Source organism: Rousettus aegyptiacus, unplaced genomic scaffold, assembly GCF_014176215.1.
Source record: "Rousettus aegyptiacus isolate mRouAeg1 unplaced genomic scaffold, mRouAeg1.p scaffold_m13_p_8, whole genome shotgun sequence".
In the NCBI taxonomy this organism is placed as follows: domain Eukaryota; kingdom Metazoa; phylum Chordata; class Mammalia; order Chiroptera; family Pteropodidae; genus Rousettus; species Rousettus aegyptiacus.
The window spans coordinates 56,337,933-56,352,649 of record NW_023416311.1 but is presented as its reverse complement, the minus strand read 5'-3'; the positions used below and the strand labels follow the sequence as shown (position 1 = coordinate 56,352,649).

Here is a 14,717-nt window from a genome sequence, read left to right as displayed (position 1 = left end):
GAAGTATTTTAATAACACTGTGATTGTGCCAAAATGCTCTCAGAATACGCTAGAAACAATATTCGAGAAATTATTCATTCTAAGGAATCTAATCCTAAACTGAAGAAACGTAGTTATAATCAGACTAGATCTAAGGCCTAGAATGTAAATGAACATATACCAAGATCATCTGAATCAAATGAAAAGTTTAAATTTGTAAAGTTTCAATTAAAACCTCTCTACTCTTTCTTTCACCTGATTGTAGCCCCATATGGCAAGGTCAGCCCTTTCAGTGAACAAACAGCTCAGTCGCCTCCAGTGTAGCTGTTATCTTTCTCAACAAGGGGAGACATTTGGCACAGCCTAAAGCTGGGGCATGAACCCTGGCTAAGCTTAAGACATTTATCTGACAGCATCAGCTGACACTCCACAAACACATTTGCTCTCCATGACCTCAGAGCATTCGTGATTAATCAAAAATGTATCTTGGATCTTGAGAACAAGCTACAACCAGGCACACACAAAAAAGAATATGCTCTCGATCTCGCTTATCGACTCAAGAGGTATATTGAATTTAGAAATAGCAAATAGAATAAAATGATCAATATGTTCTCACTTGTCCATGGAAGAGCAAACTTTACCCCTCAAGCAAAAGACATTGATCATGTAAATGTTTCAGAACTGCTTCCAAACTAAAGAATGCAAAATGTACCTGGGTTATTGGGGGTGGGGAAGGAGGCGTACCACAGAGGAGCTTTTGCTTTAACTTAAAAAAAATCTTTAGCTTGAAGACATAAAGTGTATGTGTGCAATGTGCTGTACTTTTAAAAACCTGTGTGTTCCACTTAAAACCTTTTTTTGGGTAACACATTGCCAAATGATCTTAATAAAACATTATAAGAGACTTTAAAACTTAATGAAGGAACATTATTTGTGCAGAGAAAACTCGCCTGATTTTAAATGAGACACAGTTATAACACATCCCCTATGCACTGTTTACAATTTATAATTTATAATTTATGTCTCTTGGTTCAAACTCACTATTTTCTGCAGTCATCTACTAAGTAATATGATTGGCATGTGAATACTGTAATATTCTGCTTCCCAATGCAGTATAATTTAGTATACTTTTATTTTCATTTTCACTTTTCACTTTCTAATAACAATACTAAACTCTAATTAAAGCAATGGGAAACAGAAGTCATATGCCCCATCCTTGATAATATGAAAATGATTATTATTTAAAAAAATCTGTACAATTGAACTTATTAAATCCCATTCTTGCCTGGTTACCCACTGGTTAGGTTACAGTTGTTCGGAATCCTATGGCAGATCATTCCACTAAAGAAAAACTACATGTGCTCGTCCCTGTTGGCATGGCAAACAAACTTTCATAGCATGTGCTCACTCTATAAAATGGTGGTACTAATTAGAAGATATAAACTCATGCTGAGACATGATATGAATCGGCTTTATGTATCTACTAAGCTCACAGCAGTACTAGATTTATACTGTCGTTGCTTTAAACTAACACTAAACAGAAAATTCAACTCCTAAATCTGTACTATAAGAAAGCAAAAGTGATTGAGTTGAAAAACAAAACCTCAGCCCCTCATTTTTGGTTTCACTTGTAAAATGTTTCCTGTGCACTCAGAGGTTGCCCAGTACTTCTCTCCCATATGTTTACCTAACTTAAATTCTTCAAACATGAATTGCAAGTACCAGATAGCACAGCTGTATGTTTTGACATCCATGGTGAAAATGAGCAGAAAATCTAACTGTTCCATATCAAGAAGTATTTTTACTAGTGCTAATGTGCCTTAAATACCTTGTTCCACAGATGAGTGGCCTGGCACCTGCTGCATGAGAAATAGCCAATTACTGTTCAGTGTCTCTAATTTTCTGATTCAATTAGCATGCTTCAGAGCTTTCCAGTTTAATTGCAAACTACTTCACAGTTAGCTCTCTGATTAATCATTGCCCATCTGCAAGCCATCGGAAAACTTAGTGGAACAAATTTGTGTACTTTGGAATGCTGGGAGCTTAGCAAATCAAACTTGTTTTGGTATATAAAGCTTTAATTTTGTTTGCCCTTTTCAGCTGCACTTGTAAGAAGCTCTGTACTGATTAAACAGGAAGTCCGGACAATAATATGCTACATTATGCATATAATTACTGTAAATACAACCGAGATTGTAGAAACATCATTTAAGGTTAGGCACTAACATGAATGGAGAAGGAGGTCAAGAAAACACATTTGGAATCAATTTCTTTCCATTATGACCAAATGTAAGTATCAAGGAAAAAAAGAAAAAAGACTGTGTGACACATAGTGATGTCATTACAGCACCTGTTCCCCTGAAGGCATTTTAAATTCTGGCTTTTCATGTAGTCATAAAATCTTTCTTGTTATTTAATTAGTAGAGTACTAAATTTTATAAGCTTTGTTTACAAAACATATATTAGGGATTTTAAAGCAAACTGGCACCACATTGTTTATGCTGCATTTTCCAAGCTTTCTTGCTGGTCCACTGAACGTATGAATGATAATGTCAGAAAACAAAACTGTTTTAATTGAGCTTTGGCTTGAGTTTAGATTATATCTTAACCTATAATCATGATTTCTTCGTTTTTGAACAATGAAACATGAATTGCATATTTTGTTCACTCCTATGAACAAATACCATAGCAAGGATTTCACAATGTATGAGGAAGGAGGCTGTATAAAATGAACTTTAAAGTCCTTCCCAACTCTCAGTTTCTCTGGTTCACATTTTACAAAATTTAGAATTATTCTAATGTAGTTTTTAAAAAGCTTCTAAATATATCTACTGCACAAGTAAGCTTGGGAAGGCAGGGACTATGTATCTAGCTTACCTGTGCATCTCCAGTGCCCTACAGAGGGCACATTCTTGGTGTACAATTAATATTTTGGATGAAGGAAATGGAAGCAGTATGGGTTCTGAATTTTCCATGTCACAGTGCCAGGCTGGACACTGTGTTCTCCTTCTGTAACCTCAACAGGATGCAGTCATGTTATCTCATAAAGATGTTGACAAATATCATCATTTTATAATTATTTGGCTGAAAGAATAAGAAAGGTACTTTGCCAATTATGATATCCTGTAATGGTTAATTTTGTTAACAACAATGAAATGCAGAATTTTCCTGTCTTTTATCAAGATCCTTAACAAGTTATGGGAATGTCTAAAAGTTGAAAGTTAAAACCCAACCGATAGCTCTAAAAACAACATTAGGATTGGAAAGATGTTATTTGGAAATTACACAATAAAAAAAAAATCACTTAACATTTTTTAAAGATAGTCAAATATTCAGTGTGGAGTGACTTTCTGACTCCCTTAAAAGCAGACACACATGAGACCAAGATTCCATGAACACTAATAGTTTCTACTCTGTCTCTGTTAAGGGCTATAAAACTCAAGTAGGCTGACTTCAAGCTTCTCTGAATTTCATAGGCAGCCAATGTAAGAAATGCTGAGAAGGCGTAATCTGATCACAGCAGCTCAGGCAAGTGAGCAGGCATGCTGCCACATTCTGCTGCCCACGAGCAGGGAAGCACGGCTGGAATCCCCACTAAGATCAAATTACAAAATAATCAAGCTTTGTGGCCAGGTGGGCACGAGAGGCTATTGTGGGGTCATGACATAAATCAAGGACTAGCATGGGCAAACTGGGCAGTCAAAACCCACATTTTCTGTATCACACTTACAGCGTGGTTCTCTATGGAAAATAAGCTGTCAACGATGTTCAGATTTTTAACTCAGAAAAGGGCAAATGGCTCTCCCCACACAAGCACCCACCAATTCAGCCTTATGTTTAGAGATAAGCAATTAAACCCTACACATCAAAGAAAAACAATGAGCTGTCCAAAATGGAATTTAGCCAGGGAGGGAACAAACTGGGCCTTGGTCTCTGTCCTGGGGTTCTCAGTCCTACCTCTACCTCTTACCCACTGTGTAGCCGAATGTCTATGTATAGATGTAGCAATGAAAGAACTGAGTGGATAATGAATGAAAATGATTGCAGAGCACACTGAAAATGCTTAAAGGACCCAAATATGATTTGAGAGGGTAGCACATCTCGGGCCAAGAGAGCCATTTCCAGAAATAATCTCATTACGCAAAAAGAGCAGTATATTCTTTGGGAAGCTGGCTGATACGGATGGTGCTAAGATAGCACCAAACCCCAGACCACGATATTCTATAGAGAAGTGTTAATTTTAATACATAATTCCCAAAGCTGAAGGTGCTATAAAAATTATATTTTAGTTCCTGAGAAGTTTCGACATGATTGTCTATGTTGTACTAAACTAGAAAGATAACAAAATTATAGAATAGTTAGCCTTTCAATGGAAGAAAAATATAAAAACCAGGTTAGAGATTACAGAGAACAATATAGAAGGACTCATCGAGAACTACTGTTGGCAAAATTTTACTGGTGGGCAGAAGAACTATTTCAGACAAAAAACAAACAAAAACCTAAATGCAGTATGACCAAGGCTTTTTGGTAAACAATAGTAGCAAGCATACCAACAAATCAATGGCAAACCAATTTGTAAGTACTTCCAACAGGGAGCTTTGAAGAAACACTTTTAGATGGTCCAGTATGAACTTGGGGCCATGGGTTGGTTTTTTCACTTTACTACCAATGCACAGAGAAATTACCATCAGTAATATCTTTCTTAGACATAAAAGATATATACCTAATTGCACACTACAAATTCAGAGAGTGTTTTTAACTTTTAAAAGGCAAAAGATAAGTGAGTATAAAGTTCCCAAGAATTTTTACCAAATGAAAATAAAGGCAAAAAGTAGTTGCTTTTAGAGAATCTTATAAGAAATATGAAATTTAACATCTACTGTACTTTAAGCCTATATCTTATTGATAATTTAAAATTATAATTAGTGTTCTTGGGACCGAATGCTACACAGAAAACTAAATATGCACATATGTATGAGATGTGAGATGCTGCTGCAGGAGAGAAATACCCTATTTTTAAAGCAAAAAAAAAAAAAAAATCCTACTGAAGTCTATCCTTTCATTTATATGTCTCATGTAAATTACACATAATTTTAAATCTTCAACATGTTGAAAATGGCCAGGTCTCATGGCACGTCTCCGTTATTATCTTCCATTTTCACTTGGTTATAGTAATGGAGACTTTCTAGAGATATTTGAGAATTTAAAATTATATAGCCTGAATTAAACCAAGAAATGACCACTATAAAAATTAATTTTTATTTATATAATCTGGTAAAAAGTATATAATTTTTCTTCTCTAAAGGCATTTTCTTATGCAGTAACACCACAAAAATAGCTTAAGTTTAAAATAGTGGATTTCCCATATGGTTAGTCCACAGCAAGATAAAGTTGTAAATGAGGGGACTATGTGAAGAAAACATAAAAAAGCCTTAAGGGCACATACAAAAAAATGTGATATTGCGTGATTTACATACACAATTTTATTCTCCAAAATTCAAAGAAAAAAGCTTAATATGTCATAATTTAAATTGTATTTCACATCAAGTATTTCTGATTACGTATTTAACTCTAAGATACATAACTCAATTTAGAGCATAATGTGGGAGAAGAGTTAGTAAGAATCTAACCTTTTGCATTTCTTGACTTTTTTGGGCTTGTGGTAATGTTGTATTTATAGAGATTCTACACTTTCAAATTTAAGTCTTGAAATGTCAGAAAAATCCCAAAGCTGAGATCTCACAGAAGGTGATTTTTAACAGTCCTTAAAAGTAAAGACTTTATGATCTTCTGACAACTGGAGCTTTCACATTTTAAGATTTAAAATTTTCAGTCCTAATATTACATAAGCACACACATTGGTATACTTTTAAAGATTCCATCATTTTTGATAAACCTGGAAAGAAGAGGAAAATGAGAATAGAAAAAGTTGTGAAGTTCAGGAATATTGTATAAGTACAAATATAAAGAAGTAATTACTTAAAAAGTCTTTTGTATTTAAAAGTGGTCTTTTATAAGAATATATTTCCAAAGTAAAAGAAATATCATTCAGTTAATTTTTGATTTACAGTAACAAAAAAAATGAGGATCTCCCAATATTTTCGAGCTGGAACATGGATCAGGAAATAGAAGCCCAGAGAGGTTAAGTGACTTGATCAAGAACATACTGCTAATTATTTTTAAACTTATATATAGAATATACCGGGTCTCTTGTCTTTAAGTTTCTTCCATAGCTAATTTTATACGTAATTCTTGGAATTCATTTATTTTCAACGTATCCTTCTACCAACTCTATAGTTTTCTCATCACTTAAACAAATATTTTCCCACCACTTACTATAGTCAGATGCAGAGATTACAAAGATGATAAGGCATGGGTTAATCTTATTCTTGGGTATTTTATAGTTCAGTGAGGGAGAGAGAACTGGTAAACAAATATGAAAGGCAATACTTGATTTGACTAGAAAGGTGTCAGAGTCAAAGGTGACATCCAGTATCTGATCACCAGGATTAAAGACCATGTCTGGACTAAATGATATCTAAGTATCTTTCTAAAAAATTTGAATTTCATTTTTTCCTCTCTTTCTAAAAAATTTGCCTTTCATTTTTTCCTCTCCGCTCATCATTTCATAGATGGACTTTTTAATAAATAGGTAACTTATAAATTTCTAAATATTGAAAGTGATTTCAATGGAGCATAGTGATATGTTTATGAATAAATTCAATGAAAGAAGTCTTTTATGTGCAAATAAATTTGTGAAATTATGTGTATCTTTGGTATAGGTCTTTAATGTGTTAATGTGCATTGTAACTCCAAAAGAAAAATTTAATATGCAATGTTTCCTTTTCTTCATTAAGAAAAAAATCTCCCCAAAAAGACTAGATCCAGACTCCTGTAACATTCCTTCAAGTGGTCTTCCCCATCTGATTCTACACACACACTGGCCAGTTAATCCTCCTAAAATGTTGCTTTCATTGTTATTTTCCTGTTCAAAAACTTTCAGTGACTCTTGGTGGCCTGTAAATTAAAGTTCAAACTCCTCTGTTCTTCTAGATGCTGATTCTACATTTCTCTTTATCTCTCACAATTTCCTTAAACAAATTCCAGCCAAAATGTCACTGAATTTACCAAGCTCTTTCTGTCTCACTACTCTTCTTTCCCAAGAATGCCTTCACTTCTCCACAAAATTACCAATGTCTGCTCTGATAAAATCTCGTTCAGGCTCTATCATCTCAATAAACAAACAGTGTATAACCTCTGACCTCGTTACCTGAACCACTTTTTATAAAACTGGTAAAATCTTCTCTTTATACAGGTATTTCTGTTTTATGTGTATATTTCATGCTTCTTTTGGCTATGTTGTAGAAGTTCCTGAGTCAGGCACAGGCCTTGAACGTCAGAATTTAGCACACTCTCCTGTACAGGCATACCTCGCTTCATTGTACATTACAAATTGAAGGCAAGACCCTCTACCAGCGAAAAGTTTATCACTCACTTTGTGGCAATACTTGCTTTGCTATTGTCGTATGGAACCAACGCTGCAAAAGACTGTACCTGGTATCATTTACGTGACGGTAAGGGCGAGATTATTAGTGACAAAATAAAAACCAGGGAAAAGAGAACCTAAATCAGGAGCCTAAATGTTCATTTACAAACTAAATACAGAGTAACTTATAGAAATATTGACCATATTTTCCAAATGTCAAATGATGACTGCTCAGGCACGTGTCTAACTTTGTTGACATGTTCTAAATGTATAATTGAAATATTTATTAAATATTGAAACATTACTATTTAAGGTTACTTAACTTAAATACTTTTAAATAGCTTCAGCTTTTTACATGTAAAGGAACAGTTTCAGTTCCAAAAGAGATTTCTATCAACAATGAAGAAATTTTAAATAAGAAGGAAGGTGATCCAGTAACAGATATTTTAAAAGGTCATCTATTGTAATTAATAATTTGATAAAATTATTTAATTTTAGACTACAGTGTAACTTTCTTTGGGAACTTTCTTCATAATTGATTTGGTCCTGCCTATTGAAAAAAATGAGTGTTCCATACCAATATTTGGCATAAAATTATAAATTATTTTGAAATTCAGATAAAATTTAACCTCGAGTGATACAAGGTCTTAGTGACTTCCTACCTTATGAAACGTTCTCATTTTTAGATACAAATTTCCCCTTTTAGCAAATGAAACAGCTCTTGAATAAGTTTTGATTAAGTAAAAAAGTTTCTTCTATAAGTAAGACATACATTGTTTTCATGTTTACTACATTTTTAACCATAGATGAAAATGAACTCCTTCATTGCCCTTCTTGAATATCTGAATATGAAATATTTTTTAGCACACTGTGTTATATTCAGTAGTTTTGTAATTCTTGTAATGTGATTAATTACATTTACTACTTGCATTAGTGTATACTAGTGGAAGTAATAAAGTTAAGTGTAAATTTTCTTCCTTTTTAAAACCCTTATTAGAGGATTTGGAAGGTATGAGCCACAAAAGCAGTGACAGTGTTGGTCTCTTTAACACTGTGCCCAGGACTTACGACTGTACCCAGCACATAATAAATACTCAATAAATATTTGCAAATAATTTAATTTCTAGAATACATGCTCCATGAGAAAAAATAATTGACAGTTTATTAGTTCAAAATCTGGCCCTTGGATTCAGATCCATAGTATTTGAATTCTGGTGCACTATTTCATAGCTGTGAGACCTCTCTAAACCTGTTTCCTCACCTGCAAAATGAAAGAGTAATAAAATCTGCTTCATACGGTTATTGTGAGGATTAATACACATAAATACTGCACATAGGGAGCACTGAATACATGTTAGCCACTATTATCATCATCAACAGCAACATTATCCTCTTCATTTGTCTCATTCTCCATGCAACCCCTATTCCAAGCATGTAGCATATGCTCAGTAAATAGTTGTTAAGTGAAGAAATGAATCGATGAAGTGCAACTGTGGCTGCATACACAAATAGGTCTGACTACCCTCAGTACACTTGTAGGTAAAATCAGAGAAACAGCAATTTAAAAAAAATGACTCAAAGTTAGTGTGACTGAATTATTCTTATTTGAACTTGCTGCTGGAGATCTAGTCACAAAGTCCTAGTCATTCTCTAGTCCTTGAAGAACAGGTGTTCATTTTAATTACTTTTTGAAATTCTGGTAGTGCCTACTATAGAGGTTTGCATCATTAATACTAAAAAAATAAAACAGAAAATATAAATGAAAAAATTCTGTTTAGCAACCAAATCACATAAGGTAAAATTTGAAAACAAGTGAACACAGATTAATAGAAAGGGTAAATGATAGAATTCTCATAATATTTAACTACATTATCTTGACAAATCCAGTTTGCCGGATTTATATTTCTTTCAATGTTGCTGTACACTGAAGTGTCATAGTAAGTATCATTACTTCCATATTTTCTAACTTAAAACTGCAGTAAAAATTGTGTAAATAGAAACTAAAGAGTTTTATTTCAATGAATTCATTGTGAGTGGACAACAAAAGTCAGTCTCAGGTTGTATGAGTTTGAAATATTTATTTTGTCATTGATTTAGATTATTTTATTTATTTATTACTATTTTTTTAGGCAAGGTAACCCTTGGTTAACCTCACAGATTGCAAGGACCTTGTCAGTTTACAATCCCTTATTTATTATTTTTATTTTTTACGCCTGCAGCACCTGGTCTTCCTAGGTGGTCTCCCATCCAATAACTAACTAGGCCCACCCCTCCTTAGCTTCCGAGATCAGATAGGATCGGGCTTGTTCAGGATGGCATGGCCGTAGACTGATTTAGAGTATTTTAGATCTTATATTTATAATATTTCTCAATAAATATGTCCTATATTAAATACTGCTAAAAAGTTTCTAATTCATTTTGAGCTTCACTATGGAAAGATGCTATCAGATTATAAAGTAGCCTTGTTATACACTTAAGGTTTATATTAGTTCTTTTTTAATTTATAAAAATGAATATGAACTTCAGCAACCAAGAATTTAGTTTTTCTTTATTAAGACAAGATGAAAAGTGAATAATTATTTTACTTGAGTGAAAAAGGAAAGATGACTCAGACATGTTAATCTTAAATTTCTCTATTTACTTGTGTTCATTCTTTCTGCATTATTTTGCTTCTACTGTATTTTCCAGACTGAAAATGCAATTTAAAAAACATAAAGTCTATGGCCATGCCGTCCTGAATGTGCCTGATCTCATCTGATCTTGGAAGCTAAGCAGGGTCGAGCCTGGTTAGTACTTGGATGGGAGACCACCAGGGAAGACCAGGTGCTATAGGCGTTAAAAACAAACAAACAAACAAGCAAACAAATAAATAAAATATCCATAAGCCCTTACCCTCTTCATCACACATCTCTCTCATAAATGTACTGAAAAAAGAACTGCTGGTCCTAAAAGCTAAAGTTAGTGGTTCCAAAATGTTAGTGAGTACCCCTGATCAGGGGTACCTTCTACATGCAGGTCTTGGGCCTCCTCCAGGATTTACTTCTGATCTCTTAGGGTATGGCTCAGGAGCCCAAATGAGCAAATGTGTGAGAGGGTGAGAGGAAAGAAAACTAACCCGTATTTGTTCTAGCTAAAATCTAAAAACTTCCTTTTTGTTTCTTCTTTCCTTCTTTGCCTCTTTTTACTCTCCCTGGGCTTGAATATGGGGCTTTAATTGCTTCTCAGATGCATTTCCAAACCTCTTGGAGATTCCAGAAACAAGCTCATACTGAAGCTGCCTGGTTATTTTTATGCAGGACCAGGGTTGGTGAAATTCCAAATCTTAAACTTGAAAGGACTAGTAAACAAACACCACTTTAAAACATAAATCTTCCCTCTCTAATATAATAATTGCTATAAGAAACTGATTACTAATATGTGTTATGCACCGAGCTAAGTGCTTTACATACATTATCAGTTGCTTTCGCGGACAAAAAAAGAAAAAGAAAAAAAATCCAAATCCAAATACTTCACCAGAAGCAAAAAGGTGGAAGGTTCTAATTCTGACTTAGCTAACTGAGTTCTAATGATCTTTGATTTTTATTGTTTGTCAACTGGGATGGGTCTCTTAAAGATAAATGAAGGTTGTCAAAAGTGTTGGTGAGAGAATACCTATATGTTCAAAGGACATAAATCCAACTATAATCTTGGGGGTTCCAAAATTCACATGAATGATGTATTCAGTAGTCTGACCTCTCCATTCCTTGATTTTCAAGGACATCCTGCTCCCCATTCAGCGACCCATTCTTAATGTTTGACTCTGGTCACTGCAGCACTCTTCTAAAATAATGAACCTAGACATTCTCCCAATTTGACCACAACCTATCTTTTTAATCATATTACTCAAATAATCTCATCTCAACCTTCAAAAAAATCTTACAGGGCTTCCAGTATATTCATTCTCTTTCTCTATTAGCCTTTTTCTGTTTTCACTTTCCTCAGTGGCTGCTTAGAGTCCATGGTTCAACATTTCAATATGTTTTCCTAAACTACCCTGCCCCATAGTCCATTAAGTGCTCTTGACTGGAAAACTCTCAGTGTTGGATGAATCCAGCTACCTGGCTTCTCTCTGGCTAACAGATTGCTGTCCCTATAAACAAATCGACAACACCACTGGGCCCTCAGCACTGCTCAGCCATTGTACTACCTAATCCTAGACAACTCTCCATATGTTATGATTTAAAGGTTAAAAAAAATCATAAAGGCACTAAAAGAGAATTTGTGTATAATTGTGGGGTGAGACTTAAGGTGAAACAATAAGACCAGAAATTACAGAAAAAAATGATTGACATTTTTTGCTCCATAAAAATTAAAACCTTCTGTATGGAGGAAAAAAGCACTCATGAGCAAAATAGGACGAAAGGCTAATTGGGCAAAAATATACCACATATAACAAGGATTGTTATTCACCATTTATAAATGGTGAATCAATAAGGAAATAAAAAAGACTCAATTAAAAAAAGACCTAGTAATTTATAAGGTAGATATAAATGGGCAATAATTATATTTAAATGTTTAACCTTCCTGCTTATCAAATAAACCAAATTTAATTGAGATTTTGTGTAGATTGGTAATGATTAAAATAATTAACAACACTTTTATTTTTCTAGTATCCTTTAGACCTTCGATAGCATTTGACATTGCTGACCACCCCTCTGATTCAGCATTCTTTTCCCCTGAATTTCTTTTCTCTTATTTGCTCCTTATTTCTCTGCTGGTCCTTTCTTTGCAGCTCCTCAGGGACCTTGCTGCATAACCACCAAATGCTGTGCTCCTCATTGAACATGTCCCCCTAGGGTGACTTCATCAGTCCTCTCACTCGTAAATATCTGTCTCTTGAGCTTCAGTCAATATATCTAATAGCGTACCGTTCATTTCTACTTGGAAGTCTTGTAGGTGCCAGAAACTTGGCATGTCAAAACTGAACTCATAATTTTCCAATATGTTTGTCTTTGTCTTCATTTTCTCTTTTAATGATAGACTATCCACACCATTGCCTAAATCAAAAACTCGAGTGCCAGCCTCGATGCTTCCTAACCGATCACCCATCATTTCAAGTCCTAGTGGCTCGCATCACATCACAATATTTTCTCTCTCTCCCCTGCATCACCCAAGTCATCATAATCTAACTAGTCTTTCTTTGGTTTCTCATCAACCCATTATCTTCTAATACATCCCCCCCTTATCACAGCTAGAATGTTCACTGAAAAATAAAAATCCAATCATATTATATTCCATTTCTTAGAATCCTTCTTTCCAATTTCTTTTATAAGGTTGAGAAGGCTCTTCATGATCTGGATCCTGCTTAGCTCTCTAGCTTCATTTCCTTTAACTACCTCACCATCATGCTCTACTCTCCAGCATGACTGGATTTCTTCAGTCCTCAAATGTATAATGTATTCTCTTGCCTTTGCCTGGAACTTGGAAAACTATTTTCTGCACCCCACCCCTCACACCCTACATATAATTCCACCATCACCAACCAGAAATGGCTAACTCTCACAATCTTTAGGCCATAGCTATTTCAGAACAGTGACTGATTTTTGTTTTACAGTTATGTCCTCAGCACCTAGTACAGGATCTGACACATACATGGCAGGTGTGGAATGGCTGAATAAGTGAATAAGTATTGTGTCAAAACCAATGCACTGCATGTATTATTCTGGTACTGTAAAGGGGCAATGAATCATTAAAAGTTTTATTGTCACAGAGCAGACTAGGCCAAATTGGTTCCCCTTATTGCTAAGACACAACAATCTCCCAGATTTCTGCTCACATAATTAAAAAATGAATATATTTATTTGGAGTCAAGCCAATTTTTAGAGTCATTCTCTGCTTTTTTCCTTACCCTTAAGCACAGCAAAAATGGGTCAGAATGTGGATATATGGTAGATATCCCAAATTCTTTATGTCCAAAAACAAATTAAAAATCTTGCCCTAGGAAACTTGTTTCCTTTTCTTGGACTTGTACTGGTTAACAGTGTTATCAATCAGTCACCTTGCAAAAATCAGAAGCACCCATGTTTCTTTTTCAACCTTCTTTTCTAAGCAGCAAGTAAGTCAGAGTCTCTGTTGCCCACATATATATTTATTCCTTTCTCTCCCATCTCCATGATAACCACTTTAATTCTCATCATGTCCCTCTAACGGGTCTCCTCTCATTTAATCTCTTCTCCCTTAGTCTATCCTCACACTACCACTACAAATCTGATCACGCCAGTGCCAAACTTACAAACTTCTGATGGTTCCCCATTACCCCTAGAGGATAAAATTCAAGCTATTCCTTAGCAGAACCCCTTCTATCTTATGGAACTCATTTCCTATAACCCCTCATCTCATGAACTCTTGTGCTCAGTCATAATAAATTTCTGCCATTCCCTGAACCTGTCACACTGTTTTATATTTTGTACCTGATTTTATTTTTCTGTTTAGAATACCCTATTTTTCTCTAGTCATTACTTTTGGAAACAGTTCAAATTTTACTTCTTGTGAAAACTCTCCCTAAACACCGAAGCCAAGCTAGTGATTCCCCATTGTATATTTATAGTATTTTGTATGTTTTTCTAGTGTAATACTTATCACTTATTGCTTTGTAATGATTTATTTACACACTGTTGTGGAGACTAACTGTTCACAAAAATCTTTGTTAAAACAATTGTAACCAAACACATGGGTGCCCAACACATTACATTTCCCTCAATTCCCCACACTTAGGTGTGGCCATTTGACTAAATCCTTTCCAATACAATGAGTATGAAATTCATTTGTGCTGTTTCTGGTCAGTGCCTTATGAAAATGGGCATGACTCTTTCATGTTCTTATCTTCCCCTTCCTGTGATCCAGAATACTGATGAACTTTCAAACTAGCTGTGACCAAGAGGATGATAATACTGCCTAGGTGATGGCAGAGAAACAGGATGGAAGGAATGTGGTCCCTGAATCTGGTTGTGTGGGATGGAACCATGTGCCCACCTGGAAAAGCCTACCTTGGACTGTTATGTGTGAGAGAAATAAACATCTATACCCTCTATACATCCGGGGTCTTTTTTTAGAGCAGCTTAGCTTTACCTTAGTTAATGTAGGTCTTTTTCTCCTTTTGGTTTGTTTGTAACTTAAGAATAATGTTGGCTTATATTTTTTTGTGTGTCCCATGACAAGCATATAGTGCTTAAATTAATGCTAGCTGAATGAACCTTGAAGATATAATGGTACC

The 14,717-nt window shown here is 34.7% G+C and overlaps 1 protein-coding gene and 2 pseudogenes across 2 annotated transcripts in view; 1 reads left to right on the top strand and 2 right to left on the bottom strand.

The window, feature by feature from the left end:
* FAM172A (family with sequence similarity 172 member A) overlaps positions 1–14,717 on the bottom strand; it is a 352,017-nt gene that overhangs the window by 56,713 nt on the left and 280,587 nt on the right. The window lies entirely within an intron of this gene.
* Positions 9,676–9,794, bottom strand: LOC118607641 (annotated as a pseudogene).
* Positions 10,182–10,300, top strand: LOC118607642 (annotated as a pseudogene).